Source organism: Mercenaria mercenaria, chromosome 18 (assembly GCF_021730395.1).
Source record: "Mercenaria mercenaria strain notata chromosome 18, MADL_Memer_1, whole genome shotgun sequence".
NCBI classification, from domain to species: Eukaryota; Metazoa; Mollusca; class Bivalvia; order Venerida; family Veneridae; genus Mercenaria; species Mercenaria mercenaria.
In genome coordinates this window covers 17,385,909-17,394,725 of record NC_069378.1, presented here as the reverse complement: position 1 = coordinate 17,394,725, position 8,817 = coordinate 17,385,909, and positions in this window count along the sequence as shown.

The window sequence follows — 8,817 nt, the reverse complement described above, 5'->3', positions numbered from 1 at the left end:
AGCTTGCACAAAGTTGACAGGTAAATATGAGGGTTTATTTTATTTAAACTATTCAGTAAGAATACAGCAACATAGCTCAGTCGGGTAAAATGCAGATAACAATTGGATATGAGTAAATCATTTTTGTCACTGCGAATCCTCATGAGGATATTTGCAATACCTTTCTTTCGCTTTTCTTATTCGTTCTCATATTTTAGTTTCTTTCTTTGATTGTATGTATTAGCATATATGTATCTATATGCCATGATATTATGTTCATTATTCGCTTAAGTGCATGCATTTAATTAATATTAACTTTGACATAATGCTAATCTGATCTGCCATATCGGCTTTAATTATTTTTCTATCATGTTGTCACAGAGCACAGGAAGGAATCTAAATTTTCATGCAAAACTTATATCGGAATTAAAAGTTGATGCTGAGTAACGAACCCACACGGCAAAATATCCATTTAACATGGACAGTATGCTTTACTTCTGAGCTAACTTGTAATTGATAGCAAGTTTGGGATATTTAGATTTTATGTTCCATTTTAATCTATTTATAGCCGTGATGGTAAACATCAAGTTATCGTTTGGGCGCAGTACTGACTTAATTTCATTCACTTCTAAACGCAATAATACTGTGCACTACCTGTAGTTCGATTTTGCGGTAAATATTACGTTTAATAATAGAACGGTGTGTTATTTAAATAGTATCATTCGGTACGATAATAGTTATAAGGCAAAGTAAATCATACTGACTTTCCTAATCGGTAGACGAGTATATAAATTGACCCATCAAACTATATGCGCACGTTTGGTATGCTTGCGTCTAAAATAATGTCGCGTCTCGTTCTATATTTATCAATTTTTACGAAATAAAGCGTTTTAACGGTTAATAAAAGTTCTTGAGAAAAACTGCAAAATATCAAATGTTCCCGTAATTCTGGAAACTATAAACTGGTTAGCCATTATGTCTTATATAAAGATATGAAGTAGTGGTGGCATTTTGCCTTTTGGTGATAAATTATTTTAAAAATTACAATCAACAATATGTAGGTTAGTCGCTTTAAAAAGGCAAAGTAAATCATGTAAATCACGAGTCTATAAACTCTCAGACTTCAAAATCAAAGTATACTAAAGTCTTACAAACGTTTGTTGAAGCAAATAGCTTAACTATTTTACATATATACCAAAATAAAAGTGCTACGTATCAAATGGGTGATGAATGAATTCTTTGGCATAGAGTAAGATGAAATGATCTGACGGCATTCTTGTTGACGTTTAGAAGGAAACTGACGTCTTGAAATTTTAAACATAAGAAGTGTTTTATCTGAAAACTGAACGGCGTATCAAATATGTATACTATTCATAAGAACGACTGCTTTTTCTGATGTTAAAAAAGACCTATGTAGGAACATCATTTCTGAACAATTCAGCGCCTTTAAAATATCCATCGGATCCTAAATTCTTTTGCATGTTTAAATTCAAAGTACATTTTGTACTGTATTCATATTTGATTGATTTTGATAACTCACCTGTTTTACACACATACAGACATATATCGTTGAAAGTAATAGTATTGGTATAGCACTGCAATACAAATTAAAACAAGGGTAAATAAAACACATACACTGTCGTTCGTGCCTGAAGTCTTTCCCATCCCAGACGTTTACCCCAACTCCGGTGTCAAATGCTAAAACTACGACACTTGACAAAGTAAACATGATTTGATAAGCTAAACAGAAAGTCATCCTCGAGAAATGTCACGATATTTTCTGCTTTTCCAAGCATGAAAATAAACCGGAAATATATGTTTCCAACAGTCTAATTTTCCGTAATATCCTGTCGCCATTCAGCGACATGCAAACGCAATTTTGTATTTTCAAAAAAGTTATTTATTTATTTTCAGAGGTGGCGAACGAACGATTTCAGATACTATGTCTTTTATCTAAACGTCCCCGAGATCCGTGGACCAACGCTCTCCAAACTGTGCTAAGGTGGCGGGCTTTATATCGATAAATAAAATCCTCGATGAAAAAGTTGTAAAGCCTTGCCTCTTCATCAATAAAATTTAGGCACCAACTGCACCATACCCTTGAAATGGTGATGTGTTAAATTAAAAACTATTTCCAAAAGCATGATTCAAAGATAACATGTCTTTTAGTATCCTAAATGGGACATTTGTAGTCCGCTGTTTATTCTAATTCCTTTTACAATATCATTTTTTATTTCAGTAAAGGTTTACCCCTATCGCGTTCCGGTTGTAAATGCAAGAAAATCTAAATTATTTTTTGTTTCGAAACGAACTTATGACGTACGGCCCGAATGACGTTAGAATAACATGGCCATATGTAAATTAATACATTTTATGTCGGTCAATAGCTATACATTATTGTATATATCTGTAATACTACATTTTGTAACTTTGAATAATTTGACATTAAATACACGGTTGCTCGATATAGGATATGAATTTTGCCGTATGTCACGCTATCAAAATTTGATAAAAAAAGGTAGATTGTTTTAACTATACTTTGTATCATACTCTTTGAAATATATATTTAGTCAATTCGTGCTTATAGTTTTATCAATTACTAATGTATCTCTGTTTTTAGCTCACCAGAGCAATAAGTTATTGCGATCGCTCGATGTCTGGCGTTCGTCGTCTATCGTTTGTTTGTCTGTCTGTCGTCTGTCAACACTTAGCTTGTGTATGCAATAGAGGTTGTATATTTTCAATTGATAATCATGAAATTTGATCACTTTTTTTTCTGGATGAAATCTAGGCCAAGTTAGAATACGGGTTAACTTGGGTCGATAACTAGATCACCAGGACAAATCAAAGATAAACCTGTATATGAGATAGAGGTTGTATTTCCTATTGGCCTTCATGAAATTAAATAGGAATGAGTGCCTTGATAAAATCTAAGTCAAATTCGAAAATGGGTTATCTGGGGTCACAAAACTAGGTCACCTGCTCAAATCAACGAAAAACCTTGCGTATGCAATAGGGGTTGTAATTTACAAACGGATCTTCATGAAATTTAAATAGAATGTTTGCCTACATGAAATCTAGTTCGAGTTTAAATATGAGTCAATTATGGTCAAAAACTAGGTCTCCCTGCCAAATTAAAGGAAAACCTTGTGTACACAATAGAGACTATATGTTTTAATTGGGGTTTATGAAATTTGGTCAGAATGATAGCCTTGATAAAATCTAGGTCACTAGGTCCAAAATAAGAAAAACTTTGTTTAGGCAAGAGGGACTGTATTTTACAACGATTTTCATGACATTTTATCAGAAAGTTTGTCTGGATGAAATCTAGGTCAAGTCTGAATATTGGTCATCTGGGGTCAAACCTAGTTCACTACGTCAAATCAAAGAAACACCTTGAGTATTCAATGGGGACTGCATTTTACACCGGATCTTAAGGAAATGTGATCAGAATGTTCGTCTGGATGGGTCAACTTGGGTCGATAACTAGGTCAACAGGAAAAATCAAAGAAAAACCTTGTAAGCGATAGAGTCTGTGTTTTTTCCATTGATCTTCATGATTTTTAATAAGAATGAGTGCCTTGATAATATCTAGTTCAAGTTCGAAAATGGGTTATCTGGGGTCATAAACTAGGTCACCTGCTCAAATCAAAGAAACACCTTTTGTGTGCAATATGGACTGTAATTTACAACTGATCTTCATGAAATTTAAACAGAATGTTTTCCAAGATGAAATCTAGGTCGAGTTTAAATATGAGTCATTTAGGATCAGAAATTAAAGAAAAAACCTTAAGTACACAACAGAGACTGCATGTTTTAATTGAGGTTTATGAAATTTGGTCACAAAATGACGGCCTTGATAAAATCTAGGTCAAGTTTGAATATTGATTATCTGGGATCAAAAACCAGGTCACTAGGTCAAATAAAAAAAAACCTTTTGTAAGCAACATGGACTGCATTTTACAACGATTTTCATGACATTTGATCAGAATGTTTGTCTAGATGAAATCTAGGTCAAGTTTGAAACAGGGTCATCTGGGGTCAAACCTAATTCACTACGTCATATCAAAGAAAGGTCCTATTTATATTCTATTAATGGTTTAGTATCTGCATGTTTATGCTATACAGAGGACGAACATATATTTCCATAATACTCTATTGCAGTTATATAATAATAGTAACGTACATGTTATAAAATAGTGCAGATCAGTGGACCAAATGTTCGTCCATTTCTTGTCAGAACTTTTAAAAGCCTTTCTTAAAATGTAGAGTATTAGTCTAGTAAATATTGGGAAATCATAAAACCATCTTTCAGAAAAAAGGATTAATCATTTACATCCGCGTATCTGTATCAAACCTTTGGACGATAACCTGTTTAGTCTCTTACGTGTAAAAATTTGATATCTAAATCTATTTGATATATACACAAAAGTGCCAAAAATAAAAAATAAGGGTTTTATAGGTACTTCTTTCAACTACACCACGAAGGCACATTTTCGACCGAAATACAGTGAAATGCTATATTATAACCTAAATCCTTATTTGAACATTCTTTCACTTCTTTGATTGAAATAAGAAATCTTAGCAGACGAAATTAACATCAGAACAAAATTGCCTTTCCCTTTAAAAGTAGCTCAGTATGTCGCGATTGAGACTTTTCAAGATGAGTATTGAAATCCATATTAAACATTATACTTGTCGTCCAAATTTCTTTGCCATTGCTTCAAAAATAATAAGTCTATGTAAATCAAGTTTTTCCTTTGATTTGAGCGAGTGACCTAGTTTCTAACTTGGCCTAGGAATCGTTAAGATAAATATTCTGACAAATTCTCATAATGATAAATATGGTGGTCTCAAGAGCGTTTTCTAACTTTTCCATTGATTTGACCACGTGACCTAGTTTTTACCCCATATAGCTCAGTTTTGGAATTGGCATAGGAATCAAATGATAAGCATTTCTATAAAGATTCATGAAAATATGGTCAATGTTAATGTGGCCTGTAAGGTGTTCACAAGCTTTTGATTTCATTTGACGTGGTGGCCTAATTTTTGACCCCACATGAACTAGTTTCGGACTTGGCCAAGATATCATCAAGATAGATATTCTGTGCAAGTTTGTTTTAGAACAAAGCATACATTAAACCTCTATATGGATAACAGGTCCAAAATATTATTGTGACTTAAATTGTTTGCAAGTGTGGTTAAAATCAATTGTGAAATGCCATCGTGATCACAAGGTAAAAATAAACAAATTGTGGCTCTTTCAAGGGTTAATCAGGGGCCGTAACTATGGGTCCTATTCATCATATAATCCAAGACCAATTATTGTTGTGTTCACAAGATACTGAGGACGGACGACGCCGACGGACGATGGACAACGGACGACCACAACAGCTCAATACGTGATAGGTGAGCAAAAGACATGCACGCTGGGAGACTAAAATTGGGCTTAAGATGAAAAGAGTCATATTTTTCCAAACAAAAATGGTCTCTTTAATCTTTGCTAATGCAAAATTTATGTCCAATAATCGTACAAGATCCCCATTGTGTAATTCCACGTGAATTGGCTCTCTGTGTATACGTTCTAGTATATCTCATGCAGTCAGATGCTTTTTAATTTTTATTTTGGCTGGAAAAATACTCGTGTTTTCCATTGTTCTTCATCGGTTTATTGATATAAAATTGCATAACGTGATTCACGCGCAAATGCGAAGACGCGCTCATTCCAATAACAATCATTACTCTTAAGGTAGTTCGGTACATTTTGTGCGCATGCGCGAATGATTTCTTCAATAGAATTAGCCTCTGACTATACAGTTGCACTTAGAAAAAGAACTGTTGACAATCCTTTCAGCATGAAATGGTTTTATAGCTTCATGACGAAGTGGCCGGAGCTGAATGTAGTTCGTCCGTCTAGTTTGTCTAGTTTGTCAGAGCAACGTGCAAAGTGTGCCAGTGATACATGCATTTACAATTATTTCTGTGAACTTAACAGAATAGTCAGCAAGTATGCCCTAAGTGATAAGCCACAGAATATCTATAACATTGACGAAAAGGGTATTAATACGGAATTTAAACCACCTAATGTAGTTGCAGGTAAAGCTTCCAAGCCACAGGCTATCATGGCTAAACTTTCAAAAACTGTGATTGCCATTGGTGGAGGAAATGCTTTGGGCCAGAGTATTCCACCATATTTTGTCTTTCCAGGGGAAAGACTTGTAGATGGTCTTATGGAGGGTAAAACTCCAGGCGCTGATGGTGTTGTGACCAAAACAGGCTGGTCATATACTGATGTATTTAGAAAATATCTTAAAGATCACTTTATTAAGTTTGTTCAGGGTAAAGATATGTCTGATACTATTCTGGTTCTTTATGACGGTCACAGAAGCCATCTGTCTGTTGATCTGATTGAATGGGCCCAAGATAATAACATTGTTCTGTTTGTTTTGCCACCACACACATCCCATGTCCTTCAGCCAATGGATTTTTGTTGTTTCGGACCTCTTTAACTGAAGTACAATCAAGAGTGTACCACGTTTGCACGTCTTAACCACAGGATCGTAACCAGGTATGATGTGTGTGGTCTTGCATGCAAAGCCTATGCAGCCGCTTTGAACCCCAATTAACCTACAATCTGCATTTAAAAAAGCAGGTATCTTCCCCCTGTTGGATGGTAAGACCATGTGTGAGTCTCTGGGTACTAAAACAAAACCCTCAGTACTTTACAGTTGTACAGAAAATGATAAGGATGTAGCTTTACCAAACAATGAGCATAATGAAACTTCAGTTAATGACACAAATGATGGTAAGGATGAAGCCTTACAGGTACCTGAACAGTCTTTTTAGTAAACGTAAAGGTGTTGTTCTTCAGAAGGTAACTAAAAAAAAAAGCAATGTTAACAATATTGTTGGTGGAAAGGCACTAGAAGGTGACACTGTTGAAAAACTAAGGAAGTACCACCAAGAATCTGTAAAGCAAAAACCCCATGAATGTAAATCTGTAAAATCAAAACAATCTGTAAAACAAAACAAAAAGTTTCAAAAAAACGTTGAGCAAACCTTACACTAATTTGTCACAGACTGCATGCAAACCACTTCCAGGACAATAACATATAAATTTAGCCTGTGATAGCATGTCTGTTGCAAGTAACTCTCAGACTGACTCATCTGATGAATCTGAGGTTTGCTGTGTATGTAAACATTTTTATGTACCTCGTGAATTAAGAGATGGAACTCTGTGCATTACCCAGTGGGTCCAGTGTGATGTATGTGATCACTGGGTTCACTTGAAATACTGTACTCCTGTGAGAGTTGTAAGAAAAAATACTGAATTCAAGTGTAAATGTTGTTTGTAAAGCATATAATGTGAAATGTTTGTATCAGAAATAAAATATTAATAGGTCAAACATCACTAGGTTAATTATTGTATTTTAACCTGAAATAAATTTGCGTTTCCAGTACTGTATGGTATAGCATTTTACAGATCTATAAATAGCTCGGGAACAGGTGACGCCATTTTGGAAGCTGATTGTAAACATGCCTTTACAGTTCATGTGTTCCTGGTCTGAAATTCGAATAAGGCATGCTTTTTGTGGTCTATAATAAGAAATCAGATATTATATGATTATCTGAACTAGAAGGTAAGCGTACTGTTGTTGTTTATGTTGCTGTTCGGAGTTTGTTTGTTAGATTAACGAGAACTGGTTACGCCAGGATACACTAGTGATCCATGAGGACTTTGTCCAGTTTCCAGAATGGCAGGAAGGAAAGACTTATTGAATTGGACCACTTGTCAAGGCAGCTTAAACGTTGCAAAAAATGTATTCAGCAGCTGCATCTTCACCATACCCTCAAGAAAACCACATTCGGACATGGTGCATAATTTGTTGTATCATAGCTCGGTGTTTTTCTTAACAAATTTGGTGCAGATAATTCGTATACTCTGAGTACAGGGTGCGGTAACTAAAAGTGTGCAGGTATTTAATACCCGCACGCTAGTTACTGCACTGTTAGATAGGGAAGTATGCCAGCGTGTCTGGAACAGTAGACAGCAAAGAGTATTTTATTGATTTTCTGCTCTAGCATTGGTTTATTTTACCTGGGCTTTACACATTTGTAAAGCAAGGATTTTAAGTACTCACTGAACTGCTGTTTATGGCAATGTAGACCGCCTACAATTACCATATATGGATGGCTATGATACAAAACGGAAAGAACATTAAAACTTTCGAGGAAACGATTTATACTCGTCGTACAAATCGTTTACCCTCGAGTTTCAATGCTCTTTCTATTACTTAGTCGAACTAATCCGACGTATACAGTTTGTTTTATATTGTGACGGTCAACTGGCTGTAAAAGTCAGAAATTCAAAAGCAGTCAGTCCGAGCATTGGAGTACCAGTTCCCCTCCAGGAGCCACAGGACCGGGGTTCCCGAGGCGACGGCCTTGCAGGACGGACGACGGGATAGGTGATTCTAGTCTAAATAATGTGACCTCGGGTAGACCGATTTTACATTTTGATATTTTACGTTGTCTACCTATATCGACAAGTCAAAAAAATATAACGATATTCAACTCTCGAGTACAATTATTTGGACTAAGGTGATTCCAGTTTAACGACAGTAAGCTTGTCTACACTTTCCATAAAATTTCCAAAATAAAAACTGGAAAAAAAAACAACATGGAAATACATACGACATCAACACAATAGCACATCACCAGAATGAATGTGGAAGTTGTCCAGAGTGGTGTGGCATTGTTCCTGTTCATTTATGGTTTACAGTTTCCAAAAGTCTGGTGAGTCATGTAAAATATATTGTATTGTCATTTGATACTGTA